This window comes from Alexandromys fortis, unplaced genomic scaffold (assembly GCF_014885135.2).
Source record: "Alexandromys fortis isolate MF-2015 unplaced genomic scaffold, M_Fortis_MF-2015_v1.1 scaffold_168, whole genome shotgun sequence".
Taxonomy (NCBI): Eukaryota; Metazoa; Chordata; class Mammalia; order Rodentia; family Cricetidae; genus Alexandromys; species Alexandromys fortis.
The window spans coordinates 1,691,048-1,709,484 of record NW_026068058.1 but is presented as its reverse complement, the minus strand read 5'-3'; the positions used below and the strand labels follow the sequence as shown (position 1 = coordinate 1,709,484).

Here is an 18,437-nt window from a genome sequence, read left to right as displayed (position 1 = left end):
TATATATGTTTATATATAATAAAATAGGCTTCACCAAAATTAGTTAAAAGATATAGGAAAGAACATTACCCACTCATCAAAAGCAATCAATCTACCAAGATGACATTTCAATTCTTACCATCTATGCATCTATGTCCAACCACAGGGGTACCCACTATTGTAATGGAAACACTTCTACAGCTTAAAACACAGGTTGACTTTCACACACTGATAGTGGGAGACTTCTACACCCCACTCTCACCAACAGACAAAACTAAACAAAGAAATACTGGAGCTAATTGACATTATAAACCAAACGAACCTAGCATATATTTACAAGACATTCCACCTGTACTGATTGGTTTTGTGTGTGAACTTGACACAAGCTAGAGTCATCAGAGAGGAAGGAGCCTCAGCTGAGGAAATGCCTTTATGAAATCCAGCTGTAAGGCATTTTCTCATTTAGTGATCAATGAGGAATGGCCCAGCTCATGATGGGTGGGACCTTTCCTGGGATGCTGGTCCTGGGTTCTATAAGAAGGTGGGCTGAGCAAGCCATGGGAAACAATCCAGCAAGCAGCTCTTTTCCATGGCCTCGGCCTCCGCTCCAGCCTCCGGCATCCTGTCCTGTTTGAGCTTCTCTCCTGATTTCCTATAGTAATGAAGACCAATTCTGAAGTGTAAGCCAAAGAAACTGTTTCCTCCCCCACTTGCCTTTTGATCATGGCGTTTCATCACAGCAATAGAACCCCTAAGACACTACCCAACCACAAAAATATACCTTTTTCTCAGCACATCGTGAAACTTTTCCAAAACTGACCATATACTTGGACACAAAGTAGTCTTGATAGACACAAGCAAATTGAAATAACTCCCTGTATCCTATCAGAACACCAAGGGAGTAAATCTGGATTTCAACTACAACAGAAACAACAGAAAGCTTACAAAGTCATGGAAAATGAATTTAAAAATTGATAAAGACAGAAATAAAGAAACAAGAACTAGCAATCACTGATCATTAACATCCCTTAATATAATTGAACTCAACTCACTTATAAAAAGACACAGGCTAACAGATTGGATACAAAAACAGAATCCATTTTTCTGCTGCATACAAGAAACATACCTTAACCTCAAACACAGACATTGCCTCAGAGTAAAGGGTGCAGGAAAAAATTCCAATCAAATGGACCTAAGAAACAAGCTGGTGTAGCTATCCTACTATCTATCAAAATGGACTTCAAACTAAAATCAATAAAAAGAGACAAAGAAAGACATTTCATATTAGTCACAGGAAAAAATCCACCAAGAGGAAATCTCAATATGAACATCTATGTCCCAAATATAAGGGCACTCTCTTATGTAAAGCACATACTACTAAAGCTTAAATCACACATTAAATGCCACACACTAATAGTGGGATACTTCAACACCCCATTATCACCATTGAACAGGTCTGCCAAAGAGAAATTTAACAGAGAAATAAGGGAACTACCAGATGTTATGACTCAAATGGACTTATCAGACATCTATAGAATATTCCATCCAAACATAAAAGAATATAGCTTCTTCTCAGTACCTCATGGAAACTTCTCAAAACTTGACCACATACTTAGTAATACAGCAAACCTAAACTAATACAAAATAATTGGTATAATTCCATGCATCTTATCGGATCACTGTGGCTTAAAATTAGAATTCAACAGCAAAACTAATTTCAGAAAGCCCACAAACACATGGAAATTGAACAATGTTCACCTGAATCACCAATATGTCAAAAAAGAAATAAAAAAAGAAAATACTGTCTAAAATTCAGTGAAAATGATCACACAACATACCCAAATTTATGGGACACAATGAAAGCAGTGATAAGAGGAATGCTTACATAAAGATGCTGAAAAAAATCCCCCATAAGTGAATTAAGAGAAAACTTGAAAACTCTAGAACAAAAAGAAGCAAATTCGCCCAGGAGAACTAGAAGGCATGAAATAATTAAATTGATAGCTGAAATCAACCAAATAGAAACAAAAAAGACAATACAAACAATCAATGAGACAAAGATTTGGTTCTTAGAGAAAATCAACAAAATAGACAAACTTTATACAAAAAAAACCCAAAAGGCAGAAAGAGAATAGCCAAATTAACAAAATCAGAAATGAAAAGGAGGACATAACAACAGACATGGAAGAAATCCAGAGAATCATCAGGTCATACTTTGAAAATCTGTACTCCCCAAAATTGTAAAACTTAAAGGAAATGGACAATTTTCTGGATAAATATAACTTATCAAAATTAAATCAAGATGAAATATACAAATTAAATAGACCTATAACTTCTGAAGTAATAGAAACAGTTATCAAAAGTATCCCAGTGAATACCAGCCCAGGACCAGATGGTTTCAGTGATGAATTCTATAAGATTTTCAAAGAACTAATACCAATACTCATCAAATTGTTCCACAAAATAGAAACAGAAGGAACATTGCCATTATAAAACTCTTTTTACAAGGCTACAATTACCCTGTTACCCAAACCATACAAAGACATTACTAAGAAAGAGAATTACAGACCAATCTTACTCATGAACATTGAAGAAAAAATACTCAGTAAAATACTGGCAAACCAAATCCAAAAACAAATCAGAAAAATTATCCACCATGATCAAATTTTTATCCCAGACATTTAGAGATGGTTAAACATATGAAAATCTGTCAATGTAATCCACCATATAAACAAAATAGGAGGGAAAAAAGCACATGATCATCTCATTAGATGCTGAAAAAGCTTCTAATCCCTTCATGATAAAGGTTTTGGAGAGAGCAGGGATACAAGAAACATACCTAAACATAATAAAGGCTTTCTTTATACAACAAGCCAACAGCCAACATCAAATTAAATAGAGAGAAACTCAAAGCAATCCCACTGAAATCAGGAACAAGACAAAGTTGTCCACTATCTCCATATCTATTCACTATAGTACTTGAGGTTCTAGCTAGAGCAATAAGACAACAAAAGGAGATCAAGGGGATACAAATCAGAAAAGAAGTCAAACTCTCATATTTGCTGATGATATGATAGTTTATATAAGCGACTCAAAAAAATTACCAAGAAACTTCTACAACTCATAAACACTTTCAGTAATGTATCGGGATACAAGATTAGCTCAAAAAAAAAAAAAATAAGTACTCCTCCTTTACATAGATGATAAATGGGCTGAGAAAGAATCAGAGACACATCACCCTTCACAATAGCCACAAATAAAATAAAATGTCTTGGAGTAACTATAACCAAACAAGTGGAAGATCTATATAACAAGAACTTTAAATCTTTGAAGAAAGAAATTGAAGAAGGCACCAGAAAATGGAAGGATCTCTGCTCTTGGGTAGGTAGAATTAACACAGTAAAAATGGCAATCTTACCTAAAGCAATCGGCAGATTCAATGCAGTGCAATCAAAATCCCAGCAAAATTCTTCACAGACCTCAAAAGAACAATACATAAAGCAAAGAAAACCCGTCTACAAACCACAATCCCAGAGAATTTAGACAACAATGAGGACACTAAGAGAAACTTACATAGATCCAATCTACATAGGAAGTAGAAAATGACAAGATCTCATGAGGACCTTGGGGGTAGTGTTGGAGGGGGGAGGAGAGGGGCAGGGAGGGGAGCAGAGTGGAGCTCAATAAAAATCAATTTTAAAAAAGGAACAATACTCAACTTCATATGGAAAAGCAAAAAACCCAGGATACCCTCAAACAATCCCGTACAATATAGGGAATTCTGGGGGCATCACAATCACTGACTTCAAACTCTACTACTGAGCTACAGTACTGAAAACAGCCTGTATTGGCATAAAAACAGACAGAAGGACTAGTGAAACCGAATCAAAACCTGGATATCAATCCACATACCTACGAAAACCTGCGATTTCTCTTGGACATTCTGTTGTTGCCCTGTGTCATGGAGATGCTGTAGCTTTGGGTCTGTTGGACACCCCTCTCCCCACCCCCATCTTCACCACTAGGGTGAGCTCTTCAGCATTGTCCCGGCTAGTTTACCCCTTGCAGCCATGAGCAAGGGGTGTGGCCAGTTGTTCTACTATCATGCCCTCAGGGTCAGCTCTCCCACATCCTTACCATCAGGACCAGTTCTACTGTGTTGTCCAGTTGAGGTGCAGTGGCCACTCTCCTACGTGCTGCATCTGGTGAGGGACAGAAGCAGCTCTACCACACTTATGACCTCGGTGCCAGCTCTCCCACTGACCTCAGGCATGGAGGGGTGGGGTGGAGGGCATCTCTCCCCTACCTGAGCAGACAGGAGTCAGGGCAGGTTTCCCTCACTCATATTCTCAGGCCAGCTCACACCTGCTCCTGCAGCGCCAGCTTTCCCAAGTGTTGCAGTTCCCTTGCCAGATGGAGGCTGTAGAGGTGAGGGGGGAGGGCATCTTTCCTTCACCACCATTACAACACCGCAGATGAGGAAAGCAGTACCAGCTATGCCCCTCTCATGCCCTTAGGACTGGCTCACCCGTGCCCCTGTTTACAGGGCCAATTCTACTGTGTGGCTGTTCTCCTGAGTGCTGCAGCTAGTGAGGAGTTGGGTCAGCCCCGCCCCGCATCTGCTGCAGGTGGCGAGGAGCAAGGGGAGGCATCCTTCCTTTACCACGTGGCAGGTGCAACTTCTCTCTCATTCTCACACCCTCAGGGTCAGCTCACCTTTGTCCCTGCAAATGGCGCCAGCTCCATTTTGCTACCCAAGTGAGGTATAGGACCTGCTCTAGCACTTCAGCCAGTGAGCGGCAGGATTAGTTCTCCCTGGTGTTGCCACCAATGAGGGGCTTAGCCAACTCTGTGCAGCCCTGTCTTCTCAGCCTTCGGTGCTATCAAGATCCAAGACATCAACACAGACAGTGGTTGTAGCAGAGTCATGAGTCCAGACATAAGCAGAAACGCAGGCGCAGACATCACCATGGCCCTGAGTGGCAATCCACATGGCAAGACAGCCACATCAGCCTGCTCCTCACTGCTGATGTGGGAGTGTCATATATCAATCTGTTGATTTCATTGGTTAAGCAATAAAGAAACTCCTTGGCCCTGATAGGTTAAAACATAGGTGGGAGGAGTAAACAGAATAGAATGCTGGGAGAAAGAGGAAGTGAGCTCAGACTCGACAGACAGCTCTGCTCTCTGAGGCAGGCACACACGATGAAGCTCCGACCCAGGATGGACGTAGGCTAGAATCTTCCCGATAAGCGCACCTTGGGGTGCTTACACAGATTATTAGAAATGGGCTAGTCCAGGTGCGAGAATTAGCCTAGAAGAGGCTAGATAGAAATGGGCCAAGCAGTGTTTAAATGAATACAGTTTGTGTGTTGTTATTTCGGGCATAAGCTAGCCAGGCGGCCGGGGTGCTGGGGACGCTGCCCCGCTGTTCCTTATTACTGCACACTGCTTCCACCTCTTCTGATCTGTCTCTGTCCCCATCACATGAACTATTCTGGTGCTTTCTTTCTCCCATACCACACCATTTATTTGTTCACCATAGTAGTGCCCTACTGCCTGGCCCATATGTGGGTCTCCTTGTTTGGCTCTGTTTGTCAGGGCACTGGGCAGGACCCTGCTTCCAAGAATCATAATGCTGCCTGATGGCGCGGCACCTATGGCTCATGTGTAAAATTCTTCTTATACCCAAGTGCAGAAACCTGGGGTAGAGCTGCCCTTGTCCTCATGGGGACACCCAGGCCTAGAAACCTAGAATCTATTTTCAATAAAAAAAATGTGTTTCAAGACAAAAATAACATAAATGAGTGAATGAACTTAAAATTTAAAGGAGCACAGACTCACATAATCAAAAACTAAAATAAAGTTATGGATAAAGAAAATTATTATACTGATAAACTGTACAAAAGGCATATCAGGAAGCTGTACAAATATTATATATGTATAACACATTTTATACTAGAATATAAAATAATTACATAATCATATTTTAAGATTTTAAATATATGTGTCTATATATAATTTCATTGTTAGGCTCTGTCACCTTTGGGATTTATGTTGATATTTGAACATGACAGTCTTGTAAAGTGCTACCATTAAGTGTCACACACAATGTTCAGTAGTAAATAACTTGCCTAGAACACTCAAAGCCCTAGGTTTATATTCTAGAACAAAGAAAGAAAGAAAGAAAGAAAGAAAGAAAGAAAGAAAGAAAGAAAGAAAGAAAGAAAGAGGGAGGAAGAAAGGAAGAAAGGGAGGGAGGAAGGGAGGGAGGGAGGGAAGAAGGAAGGGAGAAAGAGAGAAAGAGAAAGAAAGAAAGAAAGAAAGAAAGAAAGAAAGAAAGAAAGAAAAAGAAAGTAGGAAGGAATGGAGGAAGGAAGGCAGGAAGGCAGGAAGGCAGGAAGGCAGGAAGGCAGGAAGGCAGGAAGGCAGGAAGGCAGGAAGGCAGGAAGGAAGGAAGGAAGGAAGGAAGGAAGGAAGGAAGGAAGGAAGGAGAGAAAAGAAAGGAAATAAAAAACTTGAAGACTTGATTAGGCAGTTAAAGTAAACTATGCCTTTTTTGAATGAAAAAGCTGTGGTCATAAATCATTTTTTTTAATTTACAAACTTTATTACAAGAAATCCTGACAAATAAATATCCTGTATCTCATGACCTTTTAACAATCCACAGAAACTGTCAATAATCCAGTTCTCTAATTTGTTATTTCCTTCTTTTCCTCTTATAGATTAAGACAGTCTCTGCTTGTCTCCAGTAGCCTGTGGCAAAGCTGTTCCGCAAGGGCCATCCCAATTGGCCCTCCAACTGTTCCAAAATTTTCTCCCACAACCAGGGATAGAAATTGTTCCTACCAAGTCCACTGAATGAAATTCAAAGTTATCCTTTTGCTAGCCCTATTGATGAGGCTGTGTTTTTCTGTCCTTTCTTTGTCTGTATTCCTCCCTTCTTTGTTTCCTGATTATAGAAAAAATCAGGATTAAGTAGCAGAGAAGACAGTAGACATAAGTCTGTTTTTAACCATTGCCTCTAGTGTTTCACCCTTCACCACATGACCTGTTGATTTCCAGTAGACACCCTTTTGCAGTCAGAGGCTTAATCTTCTGAACCTAGTTTCCCAAAAGTGATTGTGCATCTTAAATACAGAGTAAGAGAAAAGAATCAAAGGGAAAAATCAGAATGGCTGATGCATTATTTTATATGAGATTCTGTGCTGCAATGTATTATAATCCTAGAATAATTCAGCTCTTTAATCTAACCACTTGGTCATGGTTGGCGATTATTTGGAGACAGTGCTGAGTCTGATTTGGTAATGGTTTAAGTGTTTTATACATCAATAGCTTCCAGAAAGCTCCTATCTAGATACTTTCCAGTCTCTGGAAGGTGTTGCTTTCTGCTTATGTCTCTTTGGGTGGTGGGGCTTTTAAAAACAATGAAATAAATAGCAGTCTATTTTTTTAATGTTTCTTAAAATTGTGGGTGGTATGAGAATCATGTGCTCTGCAATATTCTAACAGTGAAATTATTGGAACTGTTATTAAAGATTTTTTAAAAAGTCATTTGTTTTCTATTTTTGGTCAAATCCAATTTTCTACTTTTTCTTAGCTAAATGTTGGGCATTGATTTTCTTCCCTGGGAAATCATTTATTTAATGTAGCTTTAAAAAATATCTATTGTGTAGTGTGAGTCGTGTCTTCTTGACTTAAAAATTTATCTGCTCTTATGTTCTCACATCAAAAACTGTTTATTTCCTCTCTTTTATCTTGGCTGGCTTCACCTTTTGCCTTTTTTTTTCACTGATATTGTTGCATTGTGTTTAAAGAAAAGCTTTTATATTTACTGAAAAGGTACATTCTTTCATTTGTGAATCCATTAAAAATCTCGCTGTCGTTATTATATGTTTTCTTCTGTTTCCTTAGATATATTCTGCGGTCCCATTTTTAAGTCACTCAGTTGATTGCTATATTCCTTTATTTTATTATTATTTTAATAATGAAAGCATTTAAGATTATTGCTTCTGAGAATAACTTTAGCTGCTTTGCAGTATAATAACATATTTTTATTTCTATTATTTGCTAAATAGCCTATCATTATAATTTTGATTTCTTCTTGTTTGTCCTAATAGGTTTTTAAAGAATGTTTTAAATTACCAAATTGCTAGGTCTTATTTCTGTTTGATTTTTTTAAGCGTTGGTTATTAATTTACAGACATTATATGATAACCAGATATTTTCCTACTCAATTTTGATACACATTTTATTTGTGAGATATAATGTAATCAATTCTTATAATTATTTGCTAAAATTTGAGAATAATATCTATGCTTTGTGTACCATACAAAGATCACTATATTTACAATTTAAAACCTGTGACAGTGCTAAAATTATTTAATTATTTAACGTTTTGCTTTAACAATGGTGTTTCAGTCATTTGCTCATTCACCAGGTGATATTGAAGACCTTCTCTGCCAAGCTCACAACTCGGTGCAGGGGACACAGCTGTGAAGCTGTGTGGAGGGTACTTTAGGCCTGTAACTTAAAACATGGGCAGATAGACCTGAAAATTTCTCAAACTCACAGCCAGAGCTCCATGAAATGGTTATAGACAAGCATATCACACAAATGCCCGTCTTGAAAAACAGAGTGGAAGTGGCCTTCCAAAACATTCTGTACTCTGTACACGTTGTTTCGCAATTAGCTGGTATTTAATTGGAGGTTTCTCACTTCCTTTCGAGACAGTGTCTTATGTAGGCTAGGCTGGCTTTGAACTTTTGATCCTCTTACCTCTATCTCCCTACTTGTGAGACTATTGGAGCACGTCCACATGTGTCTTAGTTAGGGTTTCTATTGCTGTGCAGGAAATTAAAAAAAAAAGAAACACAACCAACCAAAAGCAAGTTGGGAAGAAAGGGTTTATTTGGCTTACCCTTCCATGAGACAGTCTAGTGTCAAAGCAAGTCTGAGAAGGAACTTCGAGTAAGGCAGGAACCTGGGGGCACGAGCTGATGCAGAAGCCATGGAAGAGTGTTGCTTACTGGCTTATTCCCCAGGGCTTGTTTAGCCTTCTTTCTTATATCATCTTATACTGCCTAAGAGTAGCAACCCCAATGGGCTGGGCTCTTGCACATCAACCACCAATCAAAAAAATGCACCAGAGGCTTCCCTACTAGCCAATTTTGTGGGATCATTTTCTCAAATGAAGACTCACGCTTCCTAAATGACTCTATCTTGTGTCAAGTTGACATAAAATTAGTCAGGACACCGTGCCTGCTTAGCTAGCATTTTATTTATTTATTTATTGTAGTGCATTCCATTTGGATGTCTTCTTGAAGCTCACAGTGAAATAAACTGGAATCACAAGCTAACAACACCTAGAATTTTCAGGAAGTAGGAGGAACCCAGGGCTTTGTGTAGTCTAGATGACAGACATAGGAAAGTTTATTCTATTCTACCTAAACTGTGCTTACTATCTTATTTTAGGAGTTGTAGTTCCACTGTTTGACTTGTCCCTTTTTCTCTCTGTCTGCATTACAAAAATTAAGAGCTCTACACTGCTTTTGTATGCACACAGAGGCATTTATGCGTGCACACACACGCGGTGCGAGAGGGGGGCTTGGACAAATTCCCTAGGTTATATCCCTTATCCCGACAGTAGATGCATCTGACAGTTCCAAGAAAGCTTCTGGTAGACTTCAGTAGTGCATGAACCTGTGTGCCTGCAAACTTTGTCCCCTCCTCCCTACTACTCAGGATCCACTCCGATGGGTAGAGAAGATCTGTGAGCTCTTTGAGCAGAAACAAGCCACAAGTATAGAAAAATGAGTTCCACGCAGGAATGCTCTCCAACACGCTTCCCCACTAAACAGCAGCCAGAACTGGAAGATTAAACATCCAGCTCTCAAGTCTGGACATCCAGACAGGAGACTCAAAAGCCTCTTCCAAGGCACCGTGGATGTAGTTTCCTTTAAATACTTGTATTGCTTTTTAGAATTTCATACAATATATTTGGTTTACCTTCAACCCTAACTCCTCCTAGAATCCTCCAAACTTTACGTTGTGTTTTGGTTCTTGCCTTTGTTTTAATTACCCCTTGACTCCAATTGTGCTGCTCCTGGATATGGTGTCACCTTGGGTGACGTACCAGCAGTCACATCCATGAAGAAGACTGACTCTTCCTTCCCCAGAAGCCATCAAATGCCCTTAATTTGAATGGAGCTCCTGAAGCCCTTCAGACTCCATGCTGGAATGCTGAGTGGTGTGTGATCTTGCACATAGACCACAGCTGCTATGAGGGCATGGGAGCTATGGTCCCGCCATGTCCAGAAGACACTCTTTGTTCCAGTCCAGCTTTTGACTTTCTTCCCTGCTCAGGAGATGGTCCCTGAGCCTTGAGAGGATTATGCAAATGTGCCCTTTGTAACTGAGCTTTACACTGATGCTTAAACCCTATATCTTGACCAGTTGTGAGTTTCTGCATCAACCATTATCCAGCACTGCTCAAAGAAAAATCTCTGATGTGGTCTGAGAGTTGCACTAATCTATAAGTAGAGAAACATCAGTTTAGGGGGCCGTTTGATACTGTGTCATCCAGCAGTAAGACATTAGGTAGATTCTGCCCTGGGACTTGTGATCTCTGTGGACTCTTGACAAGATTTGCTGTTTTTCTTCCTGTGAAGATTTTAAATCCAATCAGAAAGCACTTGGTTACAATTTATGGTTTTCAGGCCACTATGCCACTATTGCATCAAAGGGAATTTCTTGGCATGTTGGTCATTGTTGTGGTTCACAGTGCTCATACCTAGACTACTGACGTCTTTTGTCCCCACCAGTAGCCTGCATAATAACCTCCATTGCTGTGAGAGTTAGCCAGCATGAGGGAAGTTTCACATTCAGTACTGACTTGATTTCTCCATGTCCTGTAACCAGTACCTGCGGTGTCTTCACTGTGGGCTACCTAACAGTGACCAACTCTCCACTGCACTTGTGACTTTCCCTCTTCGCTGCGGTGCCTCAGGACTATTCTTTAGGATGGATTGCAAATGCTTTACCCATATGCATGCCTTCTCTCAGATGCTGCTTCCCGAGAAACTCAGAGTAACACAGCTTCCTTGCCTAGCGCACCATGTGTTTCACCCAGCTTTTAAACAGTTGTGTTTTAAAAATCATCATTCTCAAATTTTATCTAACAATATTTAGGCTCTGAAAAAGCATTCCTATGTCCTGGTTTCTAGGTTGTTCTTTTGTGTTTATCCTTGATGTTTTTTTCAGTCCTTAGTATGTATCCCTTTAAAAAAGGAACCAAACTTTCAACGTGACAGTTCATTAAAATTTGTAGATCTTTTGTTAGCATTGGAATAATTTCGGACTTTTTGTAATTATTTTCATCCAGTTTTCTACCATACAATCTCTTAGGTCATCATCTTTCCCATCTTTTTCTCTAGATTATACACCCACTCATGCTTCCTAATTATATTATTGTTATTCAGTTTTGTATCTTTCTAGGCTCTCTGGAAGAATGAAGAATCACTTTACCCAAGTCCCTAACGCTCTAGCGACAGCAGCCATGGTTTTGCAGTAGTCAGATTTAAATTAATACAATAATTTCCTCTTTGTTACTCTTTCTCTTTTCAATACTTTTCAGATGTATTTGTTCTATTATGTGTGTATGAATGTTTTGCATGCATGCATATGTGTGCATAATGTGTGAGCCTGTTGGACCCCCTGGGACTGGCTTAGAGATGATTGTCAGCTACAATATGGGTACTGGAAGTCAAACCCAGGTCCTCTGCCAGAGAAGTAAACAACCTCTGAGCCAACCCTTCAGCCTTTTTTTTTCTTTTGGAATGCATGTTAAAATGACTTGTAGCTTGCCTTAGCAAGGTGCTTCATTTTTAGAAGTGCTTGCTCAGGAATTAAAGTATTTCATGCAGTCACTATCACCTCCTTGAGAAGTTTCGTACTGTCTAAGGTGCAAGCCTGTACTACATCTAGTGATCTGTTCATATCCTCCACCATCAAGTCTTTGCCCATTTCTACCACTCCATACATGTGCCTTCAGACTCCACTCTGCTGCTGATGGCAGGTGTACTGTGTGCTAGCATGTATCCTTATTATCACCCTCTTCTAGTTTATTAATTTTCTTTAAACACATGTTTAGTACTACTGCATTGCATCTATGTTCAAAACTCATGACATTTTTTGGTTATTTCACAAAAATATTATGTATATGTATAATTATGCATGTATATCTACACATGACATACATGAATTATATGAAAACAAAAGGCTGTATTTTGTTATCAAGAATGTTTGGCATATGCAGGTATATAATTTGCATGAATACTGTTCTTATTATAGTCATCATTTTTTTCATCATTTCTCCATCCAAAAGGTACGCTTTTTTGCTTTCACTTCATCTGGGCGTTTTTTCACCTTTTTAAAATGTTTGTTGATTCTGATCACACTGATGGGTGTGTTTCCATATTCTTCAGGGAATTTGAGTGGCAGCTTGCACCATTTGCTCAGAGGACATCATTCTTCCATGAGTCATCATGCAGAAAAACAATTTTCCCGTTATTGTCAATGTAGTCGTCAGGTGACTTCTCCCACCCTTTCTTAGTCATGATCAAAATAACAACTATGCTTAAAGGAGATTGAGCTTCTCCTAGGCATCAGTCATAATGTCTTTTGCATACATTGTGTCCAGTCCGGATGACATTCATGATATATAAGGGCTCCTGAATCCTTTTCCCAGACTGAATTCTCACAACTGTTAAATGATGGACCCGAAATCTGTGATTGCAAATCTTTCGTTCTTTCCATGACTGCTGTAAGTTTGAAGATTATACTTCAAGATGGCTTTAGGGTCCTTTGTTTTTACTGTGGTCAGGACAATAGGAAAGATGTATTTTTAAAGGCTAGATGTTTAGTCACCTGCATGTATTCAGAGATAACAAAGGCATTTTGGTGATATCTGTTGATAGGATTTTTCCCCTGGTGAAATAAGTAATATTCAGTGTTTGATGATATGGGTACACAAGAAGGTGGCATGTTCCAGAAGTGGTCATCTTGTGTGAATGTTGGTCATTTCTCTGCTGGTCACTAATGACATCATGTCCTTGCAGACTCACATGGCCACCCCTACATTGGTAAATTGCTCTTCACAGCACAAGATATGCTTCTGGCTGCACTTTGGCTTGGTCCTCTAATGAAAGACAGATAATGTCTCCGATATTCCTCTTGCAGTTTCAATATTTCCTATCCAGTGGTAGAAACAAGAACAGAAAATGTACCACCAGTGATTTAATTGATCATAAAGTCATGAGCACAGTGAAGTGGTATCCAAATAGAAGAACCTGGAGTTAGATCCCGGCTATCCACTTGCAAGTACCTATAAAGATGATAAATGATTCTTTTCCTTGAATGAATATCTTTGTTACTTAAATTTACTGAACCTCATTCTCCCATGAATTCAGGATCTGAATCTGACATCCACAGTCTCAAACCGAGCCACACAGACAGAGCTAAGTTAAAGCTCAAAGTTCAACTTTCCTGACTGGTTTTTTGAAGGTAATTTTAAATTACACATCTGTACATATGTGTCAATGTCTCCAGTTTCTACAGAGCTTTATCTCAACATGCATGGCTATTGTCTAAATGTGCAGTGCCTTTAGGATCTCAAATGTCGACGAGCCATTGTGTACCTGAAACCTCGCAGGGATTTTTGTGGATGCTCTAAAAATCTCCATAAACTGCTGTGCTCTGTTATATTGCTACTGCTGTGGTCACACAGTTATTCTCTTGGCCCTATTTGCCCAGGGTTGGCGTACTCTTTTAGACAAATCCAGGTGGCTGCAGACCTCAGTCTCTTTGTGGTTGGAATGATGTTCTATTGTGTTTTTGTAGGGTCTGCTTTCTTCTTCCTGAGACAGTGAATGCTTGTTAGCCAGGAAACAAGTTACTGGTTTGCTTACAAAGAAAAGTGGATAGACTTCTTTTTCAGCAATAATTGAAAATAAAATCTAGAAGGGACTAAATAAACTTCCTCAAGTCATAGGACCAACAGGTGAGTAGTAAAATTCACATCAGGCCATTTAGACACATGCAAATGCCATGCCATGAGCACACAACCTTTAAGAGTCAAGCTAGGTTTGGGCATATTACTGGAATAAACCCGGAGATTCCTTCATGAAATTCCACATGGGTGAGCAGGTAGGATGCACACTGGGAATTCTGAGGACGAAAGCTCAGGAAAGAGAACAGAGAGGCAAATAGCTCCTTGAGAACGAAATTAACCAATTTTACAAGTTCACCTCAGGGTGATGGCATAAATTCCTAAGTTCTTCTTGGGTCAATACCACAAGTATTATCCAAGACATTACTATATAATTGAGTGCCAGTCTTAATTTGTAGAAAACAAGACGTGGAAGGTAGTCAGCAACCACATTCTTAATAAATATCACTGGATGAGGAGAGCGGAGAAGAGACAGCAGCGCTGTTTGGCCTTGGGACATCACACAGAACCCATCTCTTTAGTTTCGGTATCCCCAGTGGATGAGATACTAGTTTTGCTGCATTGATTGCTGTTTCATAATATAAAATTTAATTATCTCTATTATTTTACAATAAGCTTTTCTGCCTAGGGGGCTCGGGCACAGGGTACGGTTAGTAACAAATCTAATAAATAAAGAAATAAAACACTTCATTTCCTTTTCAGAGGGAAGTTGTATTTTGCTCTGTATGTTTTGAGCTTAGGGGAATTCACGGGAGCTTTCTCAGATACACTTGTTCTTTGGCTTAGATGAGGCAGAGGCATCTTCCAGAAGAAAAGTTTGAGAAAGGCAACCCTCCCAGGGCTCCAAGACATCCAGCCCTGGGAACCACGGTGCCGCTACTTAGCAGGGCCTGGAGTAAGCACAGCTGTGTCTCCACACACGCTCGGGGATGGCTTCTTACTCTTCGCGCTTCTATTATTGGATTCCCCTTCATTACATTTGTTTAGCACAAGCAGCGCAGAATTAAGGGCCCTGACTCTGATTAATCCTTCACCCACTTACACTTTTGTTTACCCAATTGTTTTCTTTAGTGCCGAGATTTCAATATTAGACAGATGCAGGTTAGCAGATACAAAACATAGCTTTGGAGAGATGAGAAACTGCTATTGAGAATGTAATTGAAGTCAAACAGTAAGCCGAGCGTGTACAATAGCCTAGCGAGATGAGAAATAGATGAGATGTATTTATTATTGAGCTAGCTAGACTTTGGGGAATATGCAATAAAGGGTCTGCCATCCAAATATATACTGTAGTTCTCAACATCGTGCGTTTAATAAGCATTTTATAATCATAAATTATGCATATATTCTAGGTCTGGTGCTACTGAAAACGAGGAAAAAAGAGATAAACAGTCTGCCTTTTGAAGACCAATAAACCAGGAGTAAATATAAGAGAATATGAAAAATTATATTATAAGCTAGAATATGGGAATCCCTGGGAAATGAGGAAAGATAAAATTTTATTTCAAGACTATATAGAATTGAGTAGAAAGGTAGGAAAATCTTACAGACGACACGGGGCTTCAAGTTGGCCTGAAAAAGTCTCAACAGTTTGCAATTGCATGTGTCAATAAGATAGAAATGAATATTGGGCCCACCACTGAGTGAAGAAACAATCCCAAAGAACATTGTCAGCGTCTCACTCTGTGTGATACAGATTCAAACAAAATGAAGAATGGGTCATTCAAAATATATACAAAGATGAACCTAGAAGGCCGGGCGGTGGTGGCGCACGCCTTTAATCCCAGCACTCGGGAGGCAGAGGCAGGCAGATCTCTGGGAGTTCGAGGCCAGCCTGGTCTACAAGAGCTAGTTCCAGGACAGCCAGGGCTACACAGAGAAACCCTGTCAAAAAAAAAAACCAAAAAAAAAAAAAAAAAAAAAAAAAAAAAAAAAAAAAAAAGATGAACCTAGAAAGAAAATAACTAGTGTCAATAATAACAGTAGTAGTTCCTTTAACTCTGGGGAGAGGCAAGGGATGTAACAAGATGAGGGACCCACAGAAACAGTCGCTGGGAACCAGCAGTGAAACACTCTTAAATATGTTAGTTTCTCTTTGAACATTGTTCTTCATAGCTAGGCAAGTATGTATTTGTGTGGCATCTCCGTGACGGTGATATATTTCAAAATAAAAGGCTTCAAATACACAGAGCATAAGAGAATATTTTTATTAATATGGTGAGGAGGAAATGAGTTGGCTGCTGTAGAGGTCAAGCTATTTGGGGCAGTGAGATTGCATTAAAGCTCTATTAAGTCTTATGAGATTAAAGCGAGGCTGTATTTCAGCATGTGAAAAATAGCATTAATACCAGAATTAATTTAGTATCAATAGAGATTTAAAAAAATAAAAATGGGAGGGTGATCTAAAGCTTTGGGAATGATAAGGCTTTATTGGTTAGAATTTTGAAACCACAAAATAAGCATCGACTATTACAGCCTAAGACATTATAGGGTTATAGAGGTGCATTATCCTCTATTTGCAGTACATGTTCTGAACAGTAAATCTCCACTGCGAGCATCTTTTCCAGTCTGCATAATGAGAGCAGAGTGAGCAAAGGTAACAGTGGCGGTATTAGAGTCCCCACGGTGAGGGGATCTCAGGGAAGGTGCCTCGCTGTCTGAGGGTTTGGGAAATTCACTCTGAAGGAAAGGGAAAGCCATCACACAGTTTTGTGGGGTTGTGTGATTTCACCTTGATTTTTGAAGGCACTGTCCTGCTGTCTGGGTCATGATAGGCCGTGGGACTAGGAATCAGGCAAGGACAAGCTCAACAAGGACTGGTCAGGAGCCAGCGTCAGTCAGGCGAGAGAGAGGATGGCTTGGGCCAAAGAGCTGTTATAAAATGATAAGATGTATTCAGGCTCTGAAGATACTTTGAAAGTAGAATGCATGAAGTCAATGATAAGGTTTTAGAAGAAAAAAAATAACAGGCTAAGAGGGTTTGAACAAATGGTAAAACAGCTCTCATCTGAGCCGAGGAAGAAGAGTTTCCTGAGAGGTGTGTCATACAGGGATAAACATATCTGGGTGGGAAAGCCCCAAGTAGCGAGGAGACCTCAAGACTCACCCTCTTGCTTCTCTGTGTCTGTCCTCCATCTTGAAGGTTCATAATCTTTCAAGAGCACCTTTGGTTAGTGTCTTCGGCTTTCATGACGTTCAGTTCTCACACAGAGGGTTCCTGTAGTCCAACATCTTGACCTTCTTCTCCAGGGTTTTGAACTACCTCCAAGCAATCAATATGATAGAAGTCAATCATCAACTTTTGTCCAGTAAAATTATTTGTACATTACAACAAAAACACAGATTTGGTCCAAAACAGTAATAATGTTAGAGGCTTGCAAGTGATTCATCAGACTCAACCAGAAGATTCCTGGTTCTCCTCTATCAGTTGAGTCTACTCTAGCTACAGAAGTTGCCCTTAAATGTACTGACCTTTCTGTCTTCCCATAGACGTTCATATAGTTTCATGGCACACAAGTCTTTCCTCAATAGAGAGAGGCTTTCTCAATCATCATATCTAAGCTACCAACTCTATCACTTCTTGTGGCTTTAACTGCTTGTTTTCCTCCATTAGAATTCTGAATTTTTATAGCTGGATGTCGGTGCTGTTATTATTTCATGACTCATACTAGAACAAAGCCTTTTACCACTTGAAACCTCTTTTCAACTGAGACATTTTTATATGGCCCTGAGTACAGAGGCGTACTAGTTAGTTTGAAATGTCAACGTGCTCTAGCCAAAATGACCTGGTATGCTGGTTAGTTTTGTAAATGGGACACAAACTAGAATCACCTGGGAAGACAGAACCCCAACAGAAGAACTGCCCCCACCACACTGGCCTGTAAGTACATCTGTGGGGCATTTGTTTTAAGTTAATGATTGATGTGGAACAGCCATTCCTAGGCAGGTGATCCTGGGTTGTATGAGAAAGTTGAGAAAGACAAGAAGAGCAAGTCATTCCTGACTCCGGATTCCTGCCTGGAGTTTCTGCATTCTCTCTGCGTGCATCATTCTTTGTCTCTCTGTGTCTCTCTCTCTCCCTCTCTCTCTCTTTCTCTCTCCTTCTCTCTCTCTGTCTCTCTCTTCTCTCTCTCTCTCTCTTTCTCTCTCTCTCTCTCTCTCTCTCTCTCTCTCTCTCTCTCACACACACACACACACACACTGCCCATGATAAACTATAACCAAAAGCCAAATAAAGCCTTTCCTCCCCAGGTTGTCCTTGGTCAGTGTTTTATCACAAGCAGCAGAAAAGCAAACTAGAATACGTAGGAAGAACTCTTCAGTTGAAACATTACCTAGATCAGGTTGGCCTCCGGGCACGTCCATGGAGAACTGCCTTGATTATTGATTGATGGGGGAAGAACTGAGCTACTGTGGGTGGCACCATTATTTTAGCAGTTAGTCCTAGGCT

General features: G+C 39.8%; 1 long non-coding RNA gene across 1 annotated transcript in view; it reads right to left on the bottom strand.

The window, feature by feature from the left end:
• Positions 1-17,236, bottom strand: part of LOC126487348 (uncharacterized) — a 123,451-nt gene extending 106,215 nt beyond the window's left edge. Inside the window, exon 1 of the long non-coding RNA XR_007588344.1 lies at positions 17,094-17,236. This is a non-coding gene — a long non-coding RNA (uncharacterized lncRNA). The remainder of the gene's footprint in view (positions 1-17,093) is intronic.
• Positions 17,237-18,437: the final 1,201 nt, after the last annotated feature.